Source organism: Mus musculus, chromosome 4, assembly GCF_000001635.26.
Source record: "Mus musculus strain C57BL/6J chromosome 4, GRCm38.p6 C57BL/6J".
Lineage (NCBI taxonomy): Eukaryota > Metazoa > Chordata > Mammalia > Rodentia > Muridae > Mus > Mus musculus.
This window is the reverse complement of record NC_000070.6, coordinates 115,541,969-115,550,805: the sequence shown is the minus strand read 5'-3', so window position 1 is coordinate 115,550,805 and position 8,837 is coordinate 115,541,969. Positions and strand designations below refer to the sequence as shown.

General features: G+C 43.9%; 1 pseudogene; it reads left to right on the top strand.

The window, feature by feature from the left end:
• Window positions 5,737-7,422, top strand: Cyp4b1-ps1 (cytochrome P450, family 4, subfamily b, polypeptide 1, pseudogene 1; annotated as a pseudogene).

Sequence of the window (8,837 nt, the reverse complement as noted above, 5' to 3'; positions counted from 1 at the left end):
AAACAGGTCTCAAAAGATACAAAAATATTGAAATTATCCCATGCCTCCTATCAGATCACCACAGATTAAGGCTGATCTTCAATAACAATATAAATAATAGAAAGCCAACATTCACGTGGAAGCTAAACAGCACTCTACTCAGTGATAAAGAAAGAGATTAAAGACTTTTTAGAGTTTAATGAAAATGAGCCACAACACACCCAAACTTATGGGACACAATGAAGGCAGTCCTAAAAGGAAAACTCATAGCCCTGAGTGCCTCCAAAAAGAAACTAGAGAGAGCACACACTAGCAGACTGACAGCACACCTAGAAGCTCTAGAACTAAAGAAAGCAAATTCACCCAAGAGGAGCAGATGGCAGGAAATAATCAAACTCAGGGCTCAAATCAAGTAAGTGTAAACAAAAAGAACTATTCAAATAATCAACTGCTTGTGGATCTGAATTACTCTCGGGTTTTAAAGACTTTTAGATGCATCATTTGAGATTTTTTTCATTTATTTTAAATGTGAGCACTCATAGCTATAAACTTTCACCTTAGAACTGCCTTAGCTCAAGGGTTCTGGAAACTTCTGCTTTCATTTTCCTTTTCTTTTTTTCCTTAAAATTTTTTATTGATTCTTTTTGAACTTCACGTCATATATCCCTGTCCCACTCATCTCGCAGTCCCTTCCTATTAACACTCCACACTTACAACCTCCCTCCACTCTGCAAAAACCACAAACAAAAATAAACAAACAAAACAATGGTTAGAAAACATCTCATTGGAGAAGCTATAGTATGTCACAGTGTGTCCCGCAGTTTATCCTTCTGTCCATACAGCTTAACTTACAAATGTTCATTGCAATGACTCATTGGTTTGGCTTGGGATCTCTGGCTTCTGTGACACCATCAATATTGGATCTCCACCAGGACTCCTCCTAGCTATCCTGTTGTTGCCTTGTGTTGTAGTTTTGGATTTGCAGCTTCCATGCACCCAAATAGTTTATAGATAACATAGATTTTGGAGTGGGTCAACTCAAAGCCCTGGATCTGGGCCTGGTTGGTAGCTGAGCTAGTTAGCTATCCAGTTCTCTCTTACCTGTACCTTCAAGGGTGAACTCTCTAGCACTCTAGCTATGCTACTCAGTGCTGCCATGGCTGGAGGCATGCTTAGCTCTCCCCCTCTCATGCACCTGCGACCTCCACACCAAAACCCATGACTCCAGACTCAGCTCCGCTATGGTTTCCATGCAAGGCTCAAGGCCTACTCTCCCAAGTACTGTGACCAGTGAGGGGCTGGGCAGCTCTCCTGCTCTCACAATCTCAGAGCTGGCTCAGCTATGCCTTCACCATCAGGGCCAGCTCCACTGTCTTACTCAGGCAAGATGCAGGTCCTATTCTCCTAAATGTTATAGCCAGTGAGGGTCAGAGACATCTCTTCTCCTTTCATTACTTTGGAGGAAGCTCTCCTAACTACAGTTGGCAAGGGGCAAGGTAGGGGAGGGCATTACCCCTGTGCCCCGGCCACTTCACACCATTTGATGGACTGGGACAGGATTCCTGTGCTCTCACCCTCAGGGCAAGCTCACATAGCACCACTACCATCGGGGTGAGCTCTACTGTGCTGTCTTTGTGAGGTGTAGGGTCCACTCTACTCTTGGCCTAGTTTTGCCGACTGCAGAAGGTGCTAAGAGATGATGGGTACTTACATTTGCTTACTGGAACCTTTTTGATTTCTTCTCTAATTTTTTAATAACTCGCAATTCATTCACAAGTATTTTGTTAACTTTCTATATATTTGTGTAATTTCTACAGTTTTCCTTGCTATTGATTTATAGGTTTATTGCACTGTGATCTGAAAAAAACTCACAATATCTTTTTATTTTATTTTATTTTTTTACTATTGTATTTAGTAAGATTTGATTTTTTCATTTAAACAATTTTTTATTAGATATATTTTCATTTATAATTCAAATTCTATCCTGAAAGTCCCCTATACCCTCCCCTCGGCCTGCTCCCCAACCCACCCACTCCTGTTTCCTGGACCTGGCGCTCCCCTCTATTGGGGCATATAATCTTTGCAAGACCAAAGGCCTCTTTTCCCAGTGATGGCCGACTAGGCCATCCTCTGCTACATATGCAGCTAGAGAGACAAGCTCTGGGGGTACTGGTTAGTTAATATTGCTGTTCCTCCTATAGGGTTGCAGACCCCTTCAGCTTTCTCTAGCTATTCCTTTGGGTCCCCTGTGTTCCATCCAATAGATGACTGTGGGCATCCACTTCTGTATTTGCCAGGCATTGGCATAGACTCATAAGAGAGAGCTATATCAGGATCCCGTAAGGAAAAGTGTTCTGGCATATCCAATGGTGTCTGGGTTTGGTGGTTGTATATGGGATGGATCCCCGGGTGGGGCAGTCTCTGGATGGTCTTTCCTTCTGTCTCAGCTCTGAACTTTGTCTCTGTAACTCCTCCATGGGTGTTTTGTTGCCCATTCTAAGAATGAACGAAGTATACACACTTTGGTCTTCCTTCTTCTTGAGTTTCATGTGTTTTGCAAATTGTATCTTGGATATTCTAAGTTTCTGGGCTAATATCCGGTTATCAGTGAGTGCATACCATATGTGTTCTTTTGTGAGTGGGTCATGTCATTCAGGATAATATCCTACAGATGCATCCATTTGCCTAAGAATTTCATGAATTCATTGTTTTTAATGGCTGAATAGTACTCCATTGTGTAAATGTATCACATTTTCTGTATCCATTCCTCTGTTGAGGGACATCTGTTTTTTTTTTTTTTTATAGCTTCTGGATATTATAAATAAGGCTTCTATGAATATAGTGGAGTATGTGTCCTTATTACAAGTTAGAGCATCTTCTGGGTATATGGCCAGGAGAGGAATTGGTGGATCTTCTGGTAGTACTATGTCCAATTAAAACTAGAGACACTGAAACTTATAGAGGAGAAAGTGGGGAAAAGGCTCGAAGATATGGGCACATGGGAAAAATTCCTGAACAGAACAGCAATGGCTTGTGCTGTAAGATTGAGAATTGACAAATGAGACTTCATGAAATTGCAAAGCTTCTGTAAGGCAAAAGACACTGTCAATAAGACAAAAAGGCTACCAACATATTGGTAAAGTATCTTTACCAATCCTAAATCAGAGAGGGGACTAATATCCAATATATATAAAGAACTCAAGAGAATGGGCTCCAGAAAATCAAGTAACCCTGTTAAAAGTGGGGTACAGAACTAAACAAAGAATTCTCAAATGAGGAATACCGAATGGCTGAGAAGCACCTGAAAAAATGTTCAACATCCTTAATTATCAGATAAATGCAAATCAAAACAACCCTGAGTTTCCACGTCACACCAGTCAGAATGGCAAAGATCAAAAATTCATGTGACAGCAGATGATGCTGAGGATGTGGAGAAAGAGGGATTCTCCTCCATTGTTCATCGGATTGCAAGCTGGATTTTTAATGTTTTTAATTGGACTGAAATTATACCACTAACCCCTTCCTTTATTCAGAGACACCAGGTACCTCAAATTGAGAGCTTCTTTTAAAAAATTATTGTTACATACCTCTGTGTGTGTGCATGAGTATTGAGTATTCTCATATATATATATATATATATATATATATATATATATATATATATATATATATATATGTATGTGTGTGTGTGTGTATATATATAGTTGGTGGTTTAGTTCCTGGGAGGTTTGCAGGGGTGTGGTTGGTTGATATTGTTGTTCTTCCCATGGGGTTGCAAACCCCTTTGGTTCCTTCACTCCTTCCCCCAATTCCTCCATTGGGGTTCCCATGTTCAGTCCGATGAATATCTTACTTTGTTAGAGAAGATCTCTTACTAAACCTGTTGCTCTCCATTTTGGAAACACTGGCAGGTCAGCAATCCCCTCCCTCCATCTTTCTATCTCACCCTTGGCTTACAGATGCTAACCATCATGTCTGTCTTTTAAGTAGGGGGCTGGAGTTCAAACTCAGGTCTTCATGCCTGGGAAGCAAGTGTTTCTCCCTACTGAGCCATCTCCCCACGCAGATACATTTTATCCTCAAGCAGTCCCCAAGAGCACTGTAGCTCCCTCACACTGGAGAAGCAGGGAACTTGTTCCTTGGATACTGCCTAACTGATCTTTAGGTCCATTAGGGAATGGCCTGAGTGGATTTGTTGACAGGAAGGAAGCTCAGTCATGATTTCCGGTCAGCTCTATCTCTTGAGATAGTTCTGTTGGCCTTTGAATGCACTGTTCCCACTTATGAAAGGTCATGGTTCAATTAAGCTTCATTGATGTCCCATTCTTATCTGATTCCTGAAGTGTAACTTACTCAGACTATTGGAGAGCAAGTCCTTCCCATTGCTCACTGCTGCTGGGTTTAACACTGGTGCAAATGAAGGGTTGGGGGCAGGTTGCTCAGGAGCTGGGTGCAGTGACTTATCTTTATGTCCTGTTTTCCTGTTTCCTTCCTTTGTGAGAAAACAATCTGTCCCAGCTCTGATAGTGGTGGTCATGTTGCAGCACCAGAGGATAAATCTGAGGCATTTGTTGTATAACTCAGAGAAGTTTGCCAGCAACCACATGACCCATAGAAGAGCAATGTCTCAGCAGTCATTTTGAGGGATTACAGCTGCAAAATGGGTCCAGATGCTGAGAGCTGTCTTCACTCTAATGGGCTCCTGGGGACAATCAGGGCTCATAGGAGAAGGCTGTCTCAAGGGAGGCCATGGCAGTCTGTGACTGAGGCCAAGGTCTCATGTCTATGGTTAGGATGCTACAGAAGGGCACAGGAATGCTGCCTGGAGCTGGGAAAGACAGGAGCAGAATGTAAGGAACCCCAAGCTGGGGAACAACCCATTCAAGAGTATCCAATTAAGAGGATTTAATCAAATTAAGTAATTAATTAAGAGTAATTAATCCAATTAAGTGTATCAGAGTTCTTTAATTTTGAGTGGCAGCCAATAGTAGGTTAATGCTTCAGAGCTTCTTGGTGCCAAAATTCAGGGGTACAGCACTTCTCAAGAGAAAACCCACAATTACATCAATGCTAGCGAAGGGTCAGAGTAAGCTTGTAACATTATTTAGTTATTTGATATAACATGACAATTATTTTGGTTAATATACTGGGTCATGTTTGGAGACACAGAAATGTGTTGCCAGAACACATGGCTATTGGGAGGGAAGAGTGTTGAAAAATCTCTAAGCAGATACAAAATGAAGTCAGAACAAGATGGTGTTACCTTGGTCACTTTAAGTGCAGACAGAAAAGAAGAGAAACAGGGCAGAAGGGAGAAGTTCAGGGATGCCAGCCAGAAAGGAGGAAGGTGGCAGGAGTGTTCCTTTTATCTATAGGTAAAGATGATTTTTATCACTTTTGCTCCTTGCCATTGCACACATAAGGCAACGTTTTGTGTGGAATTGAGTATTCAGAAAGATGATTCTGCATGGAGATTACAGCAAACTCTGTAGAACACTGGGGCCAGACTTGCAGAGAAGGCACAGCTGGTGGTAGGATAATCTCTTGGGTCTTGGAGGGGAGTGGCTTGGGTGAGACAAAGATTCCTGGATTTAGAGCAGCAGTTCTGGGACTGGAGAGGGTATTAGAAATGTACATGAAACAGGAGGATGGAAGTAGATTCCAGGGGAATGGACAGTATCCTTCCTTCTCTGCCCAGAAACCTGGTATATGCTGGGAATTCTGTGCTCCCGTGTAGTCCTTGTCTTCTGTTACTTTTTCACATCCAGAAGTTAGGAGACTTGGACAAGGTGGGTACATGGACCGAACAGTTCCCCTATGCCCACCCACTCTGGCTTGGACAGTTTGTTGTTTTCCTGAACATCTATGAGCCTGACTATTCTAAAGCTGTATACAGTCAAGCGGGTAAGGTGCCCTAGAGAGAGGGTGGGGTTTTCTGGAAATCATGGCCCCAGGGATGAAGTTGGGTGAGGTCAGGGCTTGTGTCTAGACTCTGGGAAAAGAATGACCACATCCCTACCTAATTTATCACTATTCCTCATTTGAGAATGTCCTATTTCTCCTTGACTGATGTCCCCTTGTCCTGCAGCCCTGAAGGCTGCATATGTTTATGACTTCTGCCTCCAGTGGATCGGTAAGTAAGCGTCTATCTTTCTGTGTCTTCCCTCCCTCCCTTGTGCTAAGTGACCAGAATCCTGCCCTGCCACAGTGGTCACCCCTCCATTGGCCTGCCTGTCCTAAGCTTAGTGTCTCTGTGGGGAGGTGGGGGAGCAATAAAAGAGCTTCTACCTGTCAGGGGATATCCTTGCTGGACATTCCACTTTCCTCCCAAGCAGAGGCTAGGCAATGTGTGCTTGAAGAGTGGCTTCCTAGAGGGGGGCAACCCTAGAGTTGATCATGTAGGATATTATAATGGTGGTGTTTTCCAGAAGAAGGGTCTGAGGAGAGGTCAAATAATAGTTGGCCACTGAGGTTGCAAGGTGTCTGAGGGACTTGAGTAGAATGCAGACTTCTATTAGTAGATGAGGCTGGGCAGGGAAGATGGGCCAAGTTTAGCTGTTATTATGTAGACTGATGTTGAAGATATTGGGAGCCATTGAGTCATCTTCTTTTAATTGAGTGATTAATTACTTAATTTTGAGACAAGGTCTCACTATTTTGCCTTAGCTGATCTATGTAGAACAGACTGGCTTTGAACTCACAAAGATCCACCTGCTTCTGACTCCTGTGTGCTGGGATTAATGGTGTGTAATACCGTATTCTTTTTAAACTTTTATTTATTTGTGTGTATGTTTCTGTGGATGTATGCCACTTATGCATAGGTACCTGTGGAGCCAGGTTGAATGTCCGAGAAATGGACTTAAATGTGGTTGGGAGGTATTGTGTATGTGCTGGGAACTGAGCCAGGTCTTGTGTAAGAGCATTAAGGACTCTTGACACATCTCTCTCGAGTTCACTGTGCCTTCTTGACCCAAGGTCATATATGTCTCCCAAGTTCTTTTAAAAAACAAGACAACAAAACCAAAACAAAAACAAAAGCCCATGGCAATTTCCTGGGAGCTAAGAAAGGGCTGGTTAACAGGAAGGCAACAATCCTAGACTTAATTGACTTAGTTAAGGTCTGCTACCTTCTCCATGTTGGATACTAGCAGACTGGGATTGGGACCAGAGTCTCGGCTGGGTCTTGTAGTGCCTGTCCCCCATCCATGTAGTGTTCCAGGCTTGGGATTGTCAGAAGCTGTGATTGATCTCAGCTCTCAGGGGTAGAGTAGGATTGTCTGGACTTCACAGCCTCCATCTCTCCTCCCTTCTCAGGAAAAGGCCTACTGGTTCTGGAAGGGCCAAAATGGTTCCAGCACCGCAAGCTGCTCACACCTGGCTTCCATTATGATGTGCTGAAGCCCTATGTGGCCATATTTGCTGAGTCCACACGGGTGATGCTGGTGAGTTCCCTTCCAGTGGCAGGCTCCTAGCACTGTGGGCTTCTAGACCATCCCTATCCCCATTTGCCCTGGGTGAAGGCAAGTGGTGCTCTCTTGGGGAGAGAGTCCCCGAGGCCCTGTCATCCTTATGCTTGTAGCAATGGTGCCAAAGGCCTGCTTTGCCTTCCTCTCTCTGCTGTATGCTGTGGAGGCATCCAAGCATTGAGGTTGCTTGGGGCTTGTCTCTACCAGGAGACCTGTTTCTTTCTGTTTACAGAATTTAGTTCTGGGAAGCCACCATACGTGCCCTACTGGAGATTTGAAGGTAGCCTATGTTTCAGAGTATCATAAAATACTTTACACTTCCAAATTTATTTACATTTTCACACTTGTTTAGACCCTCATCACTGAGGACAATGCCAGGTCTCACTTAGGTGCTTGGAGCTGGAAGAATGGGGCAATACTCCTTCTGTTTCTATTTTGTGCAATAACTTGAGGAGTATTGGTGTTTATTAACTTTTTTTTCAAAAGTCTGGTAGAATTCTGCACTAAAAAATTAGGCTTTGACAAGCCCCTTCCGCTCCACTCGAGCCCCGGGCTACCTTGCCAGCGGAGTTGCCTGACACCCACAAGGGCCCACACAGGATTCCCCACGGGATCCTAAGACCTCTGGTGAGTGGAACACAGCGCCGACCCCAATCCAATCACGTGGAACCTGAGACTGCGGTACATAGGGAAGCAGACTACCCGGGCCTGACCTGGGGCACAAGCCCCTTCTGCTCCACTCGAGCCCCGGGCTATCTTGCCAGCGGAGTCGCCTGACACCCGCAAGGGCCCACACAGGATTCCACAAGGGATCCTAAGACCTCTAGTGAGTGGAACACAACTTCTGCCAGGAGTCCGGTTCGAACACCAGATATCAGGGTACCTTCCCTGCAAGAAGAGAGCTTTCCTGCAGAGAATACTCTACCCACTGAAACTAAGGAGAGTGCTACCCTCCCAGGTCTGCTTATAGAGGCTAACAGAGTCACCTGAAGAACAAGCTCTTAACAGAGACAACTATAACAGCTAGCTTCAGAGATTACCAGATGGCGAAAGGCAAACGTAAGAATCCTACTAACAGAAATCAAGACCACTCACCATCATCAGAACGCAGCACTCCTACCCCACCTAGTCCTGGGCACCCCAACACAACCGAAAATCTAGACCCAGATTTAAAAACATTTCTCATGATGATGATAGAGGACATCAAGAAGGACTTTCATAAGTCACTTAAAGAATTACAGGAGAGCACTGCTAAAGAGTTACAGGCCCTTAAAGAAAAGCAGGAAAACACAGCCAAACAGGTAGAAGTCCTTAAAGAAAAACAGGAAAACACATCCAAACAGGTAATGGAAATGAACAAAACCATACTAGAACTAAAAAGGGAAGTAGACA